The sequence below is a fragment of the Tachysurus fulvidraco genome, chromosome 14, assembly GCF_022655615.1.
Source record: "Tachysurus fulvidraco isolate hzauxx_2018 chromosome 14, HZAU_PFXX_2.0, whole genome shotgun sequence".
NCBI classification, from domain to species: domain Eukaryota; kingdom Metazoa; phylum Chordata; class Actinopteri; order Siluriformes; family Bagridae; genus Tachysurus; species Tachysurus fulvidraco.
The window spans coordinates 10,426,856-10,435,614 of record NC_062531.1 but is presented as its reverse complement, the minus strand read 5'-3'; the positions used below and the strand labels follow the sequence as shown (position 1 = coordinate 10,435,614).

Here is an 8,759-nt window from a genome sequence, read left to right as displayed (position 1 = left end):
GGTTCTTAACAGTTTAACTCTCTTCTTTCAATATATGCATACATTCCAGATAATAAATGGGTAATGACCCACTGTCTGCCCACATTTACTACTTTCCTCTTTTACCATATACCCTTGTGGAAAGATGGTAATAAACTGATACAAATGTGGCTAACCACAACTTTCACTGTCATGATGAGGTAATATAATATATTGTGCATGATACATAAAGAAGGATTTACAGCAATTTTCAGCCACAAGTAAGTATTATACACAATACAGTACAGACCTATAGTTTGGACACACCTTCTCATTCAAAGAGATTTCTTTATTTTCATGACTATGAAAATTGTAGATTCACACTGAAGGCATCAAAACTATGGATAACACATGAGGAATTATATACGTACATAACAAAAAAGAACAACTGAAAATATGTCATATTCTAGGTTCTTCAAAGTAGCCACCTTTTGCTTTGATTACTGCTTTGCACACTCTTGGCATTCTCTTGAAGAGCTTCAAGAGGTAGTCACCTGAAATGGTCTTCCAACAGTCTTGAAGGAGTTCCCAGAGATGCTTAGCACTTGTTGGCCCTTTTGCCTTCACTCTGCTGTCCAGCTCACCCCAAACCATCTCGATCGGGTTCAGGTCCCGTTACTGTGGAGGCCAGGTCATCTGGCGCAGCACCCCATCACTCTCCTTCATGGTCAAATAGCCCTTACACAGCCTGGAGGTGTGTTTGGGGTCATTGTCCTGTTGAAAAGGTGGTGTGTACTGTATATATATAATGCTTTAGAGCCATATTCCCATGAGTATATGCTTACATCTGGCTCACTTTTGGCCTACACTACACTTGCCACTGCCATAACTGGTCCTTATGTGCTCTAACTCAGCGATATTTGGCCTTGAATCATCTGCTATCTGGGATGTCTGTGCATGTGTGAACTGCATTCTGGAGTTTGTGTGTAATGAAGACAATTTTCCCATGAACAGATGGCGGCTGTTGATGCTCTTGTTGACAGGTAGCATGTTGTCAGCACTTGGTGCTGTTATCATACAGAGAACAGCAGCTTTGAGTCTTAATTGGGACCCAGAAGGATTTTGCCTCAAAGCCGGGAGTTGGGAGAGAAGAAGAGGAAGAAGGAGAGAGAGAGAGAGAGAGAGAGAGAGAGAGAGAGAGAGAGAGAGAGAGAGAGAGAGAGAGAGAGAGAAGAGATAGACAGCTACAAGCAAAAATAGACAGAGTGAATAAGATGGTGACAGAGAGTGAAGGAAACCAAAAGAGAGAAACGGAAGATAGACCAGAGACTTTATTAAAGCAAAATTCAGAAGTTTGCCAAAAGCATTCCTGAAAAGAACAGAGAACAGAAATGAAGGGAGTTCCTCCCTTTTCTTCTTTGGTTGTGTATGGACACATGAGTAGCCAGCAATGTGCTGATAAAAATAGATGGCATTTTGTTATTTCTATATTTATTTACTCTGCAGTAGCACTGCATCACTAATACCACCTCAAAGTTCTCCTTATCTAAAACCCCAAACTCTCGATTTGTGTGAGAATACTGAGAACTCTTCTTGGCTGTTACCCCTTTTTCACCTGGGGATACCTCAGAAGGTAGTGGCTGTAATGGAAATGGAGCACTTTTATAAAGCTTGTAGAGATCAATCCAATGTCTCTCTATTATAGAACGGCTTCATAGCGCATTTCATTTGCTTATTAAATTGACCAATATGAAAAGACAGATTTGTTATCTAAAATTATTTATTGTGTCAAATATAGATAAAATGATTAAGATCTCTGGCAGAGCTCTGACATATCCTGAAGTGACAAAAACCCATCTCTATGTCTCAATTGGCCTTTTTTATTTTATGTTTATATTTCAACTATAGCTTGCAGGTCATGATTAGAGCTGGATGTCATATGATTATTTCCTAGCCAAAAAGATGAATAATTGCTAGTTTAGTTAGCTGCTGAACCCAAACATTAATCAAAACCTCCCAATCAATAGTAGCTAATATCAGAAATAAACTCAAACTGCTTATATGTTCTTGGTGAATATATAGTGACTGTATATATATATTGGCACTCTGTCCAGGGTGTATCCTGCCTTGATGCCCGATGATGCCTGAGATAGGCACAGGCTCCCCGTGACCCAAGAAGTTCGGATAAGCGGTAGAAAATGAAGGATATGTATATATATATATTCATAGAGGCAGAATGCAGTTCACACATGCACATACATCCCAGACAGCAGATGATTCAAGGCCTATATACAGTATATATGGCTGTGGCATTATCAGAATTTGTCTCCAGAAGATAGAGGTACAAATCATTTTAGGAACTAATGCAGTATGGATTCCTATTTTTTAAGGTCAACTGGTCTATATATACCATACACATTATACCAGAATTTGGTCATTTCTTGAAATGACCAAATTCAGTCTGCACAATAAACAAGCCATACTACAAATCCTGTCTTAGTGAAGAGTGGTCCATCGTGAAGTGGAATTAAAAATAATTTCATCAAAAGGCTATCACAATTTATTACAAAGTGACAATACTATGAAGCTTTGTCCAGTTATACCAGGAAAAAAGTTGAAAAAGAGATCACACAGTTCTCTAGAGCAAAAAAACAGAAAGATATTGACTGCAGCAAAGTGTTCAAAAGAGAGCATATCCTTTCATTTGAAATTCAGCTGTCCAACTCGGAGAAGTCAGCCAAGTAGCAATAATAATGTTATCAATAAAGCTGAGGGAGATTGGGCTGCTAATAATGGCCAGACACAGCCAACAAGCTATAAAGTCCAGAGAGAAGCAGACTCTTAGGACGAGGTCACAGCCATCATGCATTGTGTAAGCATTGGACATTCTGCAGTCGCTTTGTCCAATTTAAAGGCAGCATTGCTTTTATGTTACAGTTTATGTAGACTTAGGGTCTGAAGGTCTGCATCGTGGGCAGGAATTGCTTTCTGTTTAGAATGTTTACTTTGCCAGACAGATAGTTGTCTGATGGTGTTATTGATTCTTTGTTTAGAAAATTGCGACCTATATCAGCTAAACCTCAGTGTTGACAGAAAAAGTTGGGAGAATATATTTGCATGGTTGTTTGGAGCATAATTTGGGAAATAAGACTGGTGAACAGTACACATGAAATGGCATCTGGCTCTGCCCACCTGCCAACTGAACACATTCCTGTGCGTCACACTGCTCAGACTTTCTGACAGAGAACGCCATCAACGTTTTGATTCTGGGGGAATAAAATTCAGCAACCTAAGGAGAGAAAAAAATGATATAGATTATTTATAATTTACAGGACTATTAATCATTAAAAAGAGATTATTCTGAGTGTTGAATTACTGTGTGGAAAATTAGATAACTGCTTCTGCTCTGGACTTTTAACAGAGATTTATTTAGTTTTCTGATCGGTATAGCATGCCTCCTTATTAAAGATAAGGTCTTAATTAATATATTCAAACAGACTAAACTGACATTATAGTCTTTATAAAATACCAATAACTGTTTAATGTTTAATGCTTTATAAATGCTTTAAGAATGTGTTGTATAATACTCATATAATAACATGTCCTATGTATAATGCCTAACATAAACCTATATAAGTGTTAAAGTGCATTATATCAAAGTGTCAACTTTCCTTTGGACACATAATACAATGAATTCTAAACGAATTTAAAACATGTTGTGCTATGCAATACACAAGCATTTGTAAGCTTTTATACAATAGTACTATGCATTATATATGCCATATAACATTATATATGTACTATGTATTATATATGCCATATAACATTAATGAATTTAAAATACATTTTGGATATTGGATTCAAAGGCGGTCTTACCAACAATGTAAAATTCCAGTTCTTTATGAATGTTCATAAGCACTTCACTCAAAGGCTGCCTTATGAGGTTTGCATCCTAAATGCCTAAATTCTCCAATTTACAAGCCATCATGACCGTACTGCTCTGCTGAGCCATTCTCCCCAAGTGATTGCACTGCAATCTGCAGCTGTCCTTCCTACTCCCAACCATTTTGCACAACTTAACGTTTGCCTTTGCCGAGGGCACAGCCTACTAAATAAATCCATTTACTAACGCAAGACACCATGCTGAAATGGCCGCGTGTTTCTAGCAATTTCCCGCTGGTCTCAATCCAAATAAGCAAAGGCATTGCATGACCTTATTATAAAGGGGGAAAAGGCTGTTTTTGTTTGTTTTTGCAGGCCATATGGCTCCATTAGTGGTGTAATGACCCCGAGTCTCCCGAAGCGCTCTGCGCTGCCCCCAGTGGCCACTCATCCTCACAAGCTACTGATGCTCTTTTCCACGCTCCAATTAGTGGCTGCAAAAGGCTCATTCACTCTTTATAAGATAATTTGTGTCAGTGTGTTTCTTTGTGTCCATCTGTGCATATACCTGTTGACTTCCATTTGGCTTTCTTTTGGCATGTTTTCAGCTGCACTCTGCTACACGTGTTTAGTATCTTAGACAGTTCACTGATGTATTGGGGTGGGTTTAAATGATCTTGTTCACCTGTAGGCTTGCTTTATGCAGATGAGCCCAGACTCTGGCACTCAAGTGTCAAATGCTGGTTAATATGAGGAAAGTCATAACAATTCAGAGAATCTTAATGCTTGCTATTAAAAAAGAACTCTCCATTAACTCATGGAAAGTCAAACAAAACTTCTCATTAACAACTCCACTAAACTGTCTATCTCTCACGCTACTATTGTTGGGTGAACTTCAAAAGCACAAAGAAGTTTATAATATAAAAGAAAAGCTTTTCTCTGCACAGCACAATTGCATTTTTACGATCTGGTATTTTGATTAATTTCACCATTGAATTGTAAACCGTAAGTGGCATTAATTTAATTAAATTTTTACTAGGAGAAGTGAAAAAATTTGAAACAAGTTCATGTTTCAGGCAGAGAATGAATTGTCGGTGATTTAAATGAAGCAATATGTGCTAAATGCAAGACAGCATAATCAAATCTGATATGATTTGAATATCATCTAAAGGGTTCATTTTCTAATGAAGGCATAAGCAAAATAGTCAAACACTTGTAATTGCTGTAAATTAAGGATTTTGATCAGGAATATATTACAGAAATTGTGGCAGTTAAAAAACAAGGAAAATTATTAAAATGTAAAACGTATGTATACACCTATGAAACCTCTTTCATTTTCTCCCCGTCTAACCAAAAATAAAGGGCATTTACCCCTACACTCTTGAGGCTGCTATAAATGGTAGAATTATCTGTTATTTACAAAAGGCAATTTCTCTGATATCTATAGGCATATGTATAAGACAAAAGCTAACATAGAACTTTGGACACTAGCGTAGAACTAAGAAGCCACAATGTTAGTTATGTTAGTACAGAACTTACATAAAGCTGGAATATACAAAGGGTTGTGTGCTGTTTACAGAGACCTTTGTAATGGCTTTTTATATTCTAATTCTAATCTGAGAATGTGCATTGTCAATCTGCTAATCTCCATGTAGAATCTGTTTTTTTCTGGTTCTGTCATGTCTGAATGTCACTCATGTCACATGATGTGTGATCTGTATCTAGCTTTTGTATTTTGTCGCTGTTTGTTACTGTTATTACTGTTAATTACTGCATAATTCATGTCATGTTCATATTATTACTCTTTTTTGTTCCATGCTCTTGCGTTTGTATGTTTTCGTTGTCATAAACTATATCTACACTTGCATCTGCCTCTCTGTCATTTACCATCCTGTCATTATACTGCACCTATTACACTCAAGATGTAAGGTATGAACCTTTTTGAATTTTTTCTGTTTAAAATCTATGTTAAGTATAATGTTCTTGTGCTAGCCCAAAGCCATTAACTACACATTGTACCCCTTGGTGTGCTGGTCCTTAAAACTCCTACTAGTACTGTAATTACTGCATATGGGAAGTTGAGTTGATAAGGCACAGAGAGGCAATGTAATGCAGCTACAGTGGGTGCTTAATCTAAGTAATGGGTAGTTGATTGGGGTGCTTTGTTAGGCTGTGGTGAGTGTGTTTGATGACCTGTGATTATACGGGCAGTGTGTTGACTGGAAGGAGACCCCCCACTAGCAGCAGCAGGGAGGGGAAGCCCACCACATCATTACAGTGAGTTGTTTTGTCATGGAGGTAAAGCTAGGCTCTCATTAGAGCCAGTCCTTGTTCACACAGCTCTCATATAGTGTGCTGTTTCACTTTCTTTCTCTCTCACTCACTTTCTCTTGCTCTCCCTTTCACTTGCCCACTCCATTAACTGCTGAACTGTTTGTGCTGTAAATCTCAGAGTTCAACACCTCAACTGTACAGTATCTCATTTTGGACAATATCTATATCATTTGCAAGTTGCCCTACAGCCTGTATCACTCAGTGTTGATTTTATGCAGTATGCCCTTGACTTAACCTCTTGCAGTCAGTCAGATTCATGTCTCTGTCTTCTCTCAGGCCTATGCAGATCCCCCCTTTCCCCTGACTATCCAGCAGAGTCTGTCTGGGTAGCATACACCAGTCTGCCAGACAGATGCCGTTAGCATCATTAAAGTTCTCACTACGTCAATCATCAGTCAGAATCATTGGGCACCGCTGTGCTCTCCACTGCTAGGCCGCACAAACCTAGACCTGAACTTGACTACACTCCACAGGTCTGTCTGTCTCAATTTCCTATCGACACCCAGAAATGTAGAGCTGTCACCCAAACAATTTACTGCCATGGGAACTTCCATCATCCAGCCAAGAAAAATGGCCAGATGTGCTGAATTGTCTAGCTGACCACTTTTCACAGCTGGATAACCCAACTTGTAAATTTTAGTTTGTTTGTTGTAATGTACTGCAGACATACAGTAGTATGGAATTTATTGTGTGAAATCCAGGTGAAGAAAAGAGGCTCAGTAGGGCTCCTGATCAGGTGCTCCTACAGGGTCGCTAGCATGCTGGAGATGCAGGGAGGGCTGTAGCCCTCAACAGACTCCCAGGCCTGGCCGGTGATGGAGAATGGCTGGCCAGCTGCTGTTTCATGCTAGATTAGCCCTCCTGTGGTCAATTTGCTTTTCCTAATGTCAGTTCCCCTCTGCTGTCGCCTAGCAACTACCACTGCAGCCAAGAGGCCCAGCCATGCATACAGAATTTCACCTGCTGGTTGTGAGGGATGGTGTGCGTGTGTGTATGTATGTGTGTGTGCGCGCCTGTGTGTGTGCTTGTGTAAAACAGGGCATGCTGTGCTTGTGTGAACTGCCTCCAAATGATCCAAATGCCTGCCTTCTTCAGGAATACCAAAGTAGCCTGTTCCCTACTTTCCTTCTCTCAAAAAAGTATAGAGAGATAAAGAAGAAAAGGGAGTCACCCTCCTATACTCCCTTGGATTGCATGGTTCTTTGTGGCTACGTGCTTGCTCCCCGCACTCTCCCTGTCTCTGAGAGTCTTCTGAAGTGGTCCGCTGTATATGTTAGAGGTTGAGGTGATAAATCTTCCCTAGATGCATGTGCAAGCCCCTCGCCTCTGCACAGTGCTGTGAGTGTGAAGAAGGGTTAGAAAGGAGCCCCACTTGATTACATTTGCAAGGCATGAGCAGAAGTGAAGGTCAGTGAATTCGATAGCAGCTCGATACGGAGCTCTTGCATCCGACCTGGCTGACGTCTTGCTGAATGCAAAGGAAGCATTTCCTTTGGCAGCACTGCTAAGAGACATCAGGGTGCTGATGCAGACAGAGCAACTATCTCACTTTGGCTGTAATTTACAGTCATTGAAAAGCAGAGTTATTTTGTTGCTAAGCAAATCATGATAACATGGAGTGCAAACCTCAATGAGGAATGGCAACGAAAGTGAATATTAGAAATATGAGAGAATAGCTTTGTCTCTCTGATGAATATGTGCAGTGGTACTAAAGGTTTTTTTAAAGTGCATACTATAACACCATGTTTACATGATAACTATAATACTTACCAAAAAACTGTTGTAAAGTCTGGGTATTTTGTTCAGTGTGATCAGAGAGATCAAGAACTGAAGTCTCTTATAAGCTGCTGATTCAATTTGATTATAATTGACCTACACTGCAAGGCTGAGAAGGGCTGCTCTTCTGCAATAGTAATAAGGCCTGATTGTAAATACTACAGCAGTGAAGCAGTTCACGTTGGCCCTCTTCACCCAGCCTTTGCCAGAAGTGCTTTAAAAGCACTGGAACCTGATACATTGGCCAATGGAATGGGACCGGAGAGCTTTTGAAGGGCCTGACCGATGCCTTGCGCCACTACTATCGCGCTAGCTTTATCAGCATGAGTAGCTCATTCACACCACACCTCTGGTCCGATCACTTAAAATGGCCTCCACTTTAAATACTACCCACAGCTGCAATTACAGTACATCCATCCAGAGAGAGAATGCACTACATCACCTGGGTACTGTAATGAGATCAAGCATTAGCTAATAAACCTAATGTTAATTCTTTAGTGGTGTGAATTTTGAATTTATATACTTAGAAACATTTTTAATAAGCATTCAAATGACCATAAAAGGCTTTGGTTCGGAGATCCTCAAACAGCTACTTCATAAAATCAACTTAAAGAACAAATTTAAAGAGATGACTCCTTTGTGAACAATACATTACTAATAATTACTAATAACTCAGACAAGCTCAGTTGTGTTAGCTAACATGGAAGATTAAAGTGCTAAGACGGTATAACAAATGAATATGAATCTGTTGCTAGACACTACTGGATCTTGCACATATCTGTAACAAAAATTATAGTGAAGCGTTCAAT

General features: G+C 39.4%; 1 long non-coding RNA gene across 2 annotated transcripts; it reads right to left on the bottom strand.

The window, feature by feature from the left end:
* Positions 1 to 671: 671 nt before the first annotated feature.
* Positions 672 to 5,428, bottom strand: LOC113655743. 2 transcript variants are annotated; one of them, XR_007137718.1, is made up of 4 exons: positions 5,380 to 5,428; positions 4,409 to 4,580; positions 3,151 to 3,247; positions 672 to 732 (listed from the first exon to the last, which is right to left on the bottom strand). It is a non-coding gene; the product is annotated as an uncharacterized LOC113655743 (long non-coding RNA). The 2 variants fall into 2 exon arrangements; XR_003443789.2 differs by lacking the exon at positions 672 to 732 and having other exon boundaries at positions 739 to 3,247.
* Between the last annotated feature and the right edge of the window lie 3,331 nt (positions 5,429 to 8,759).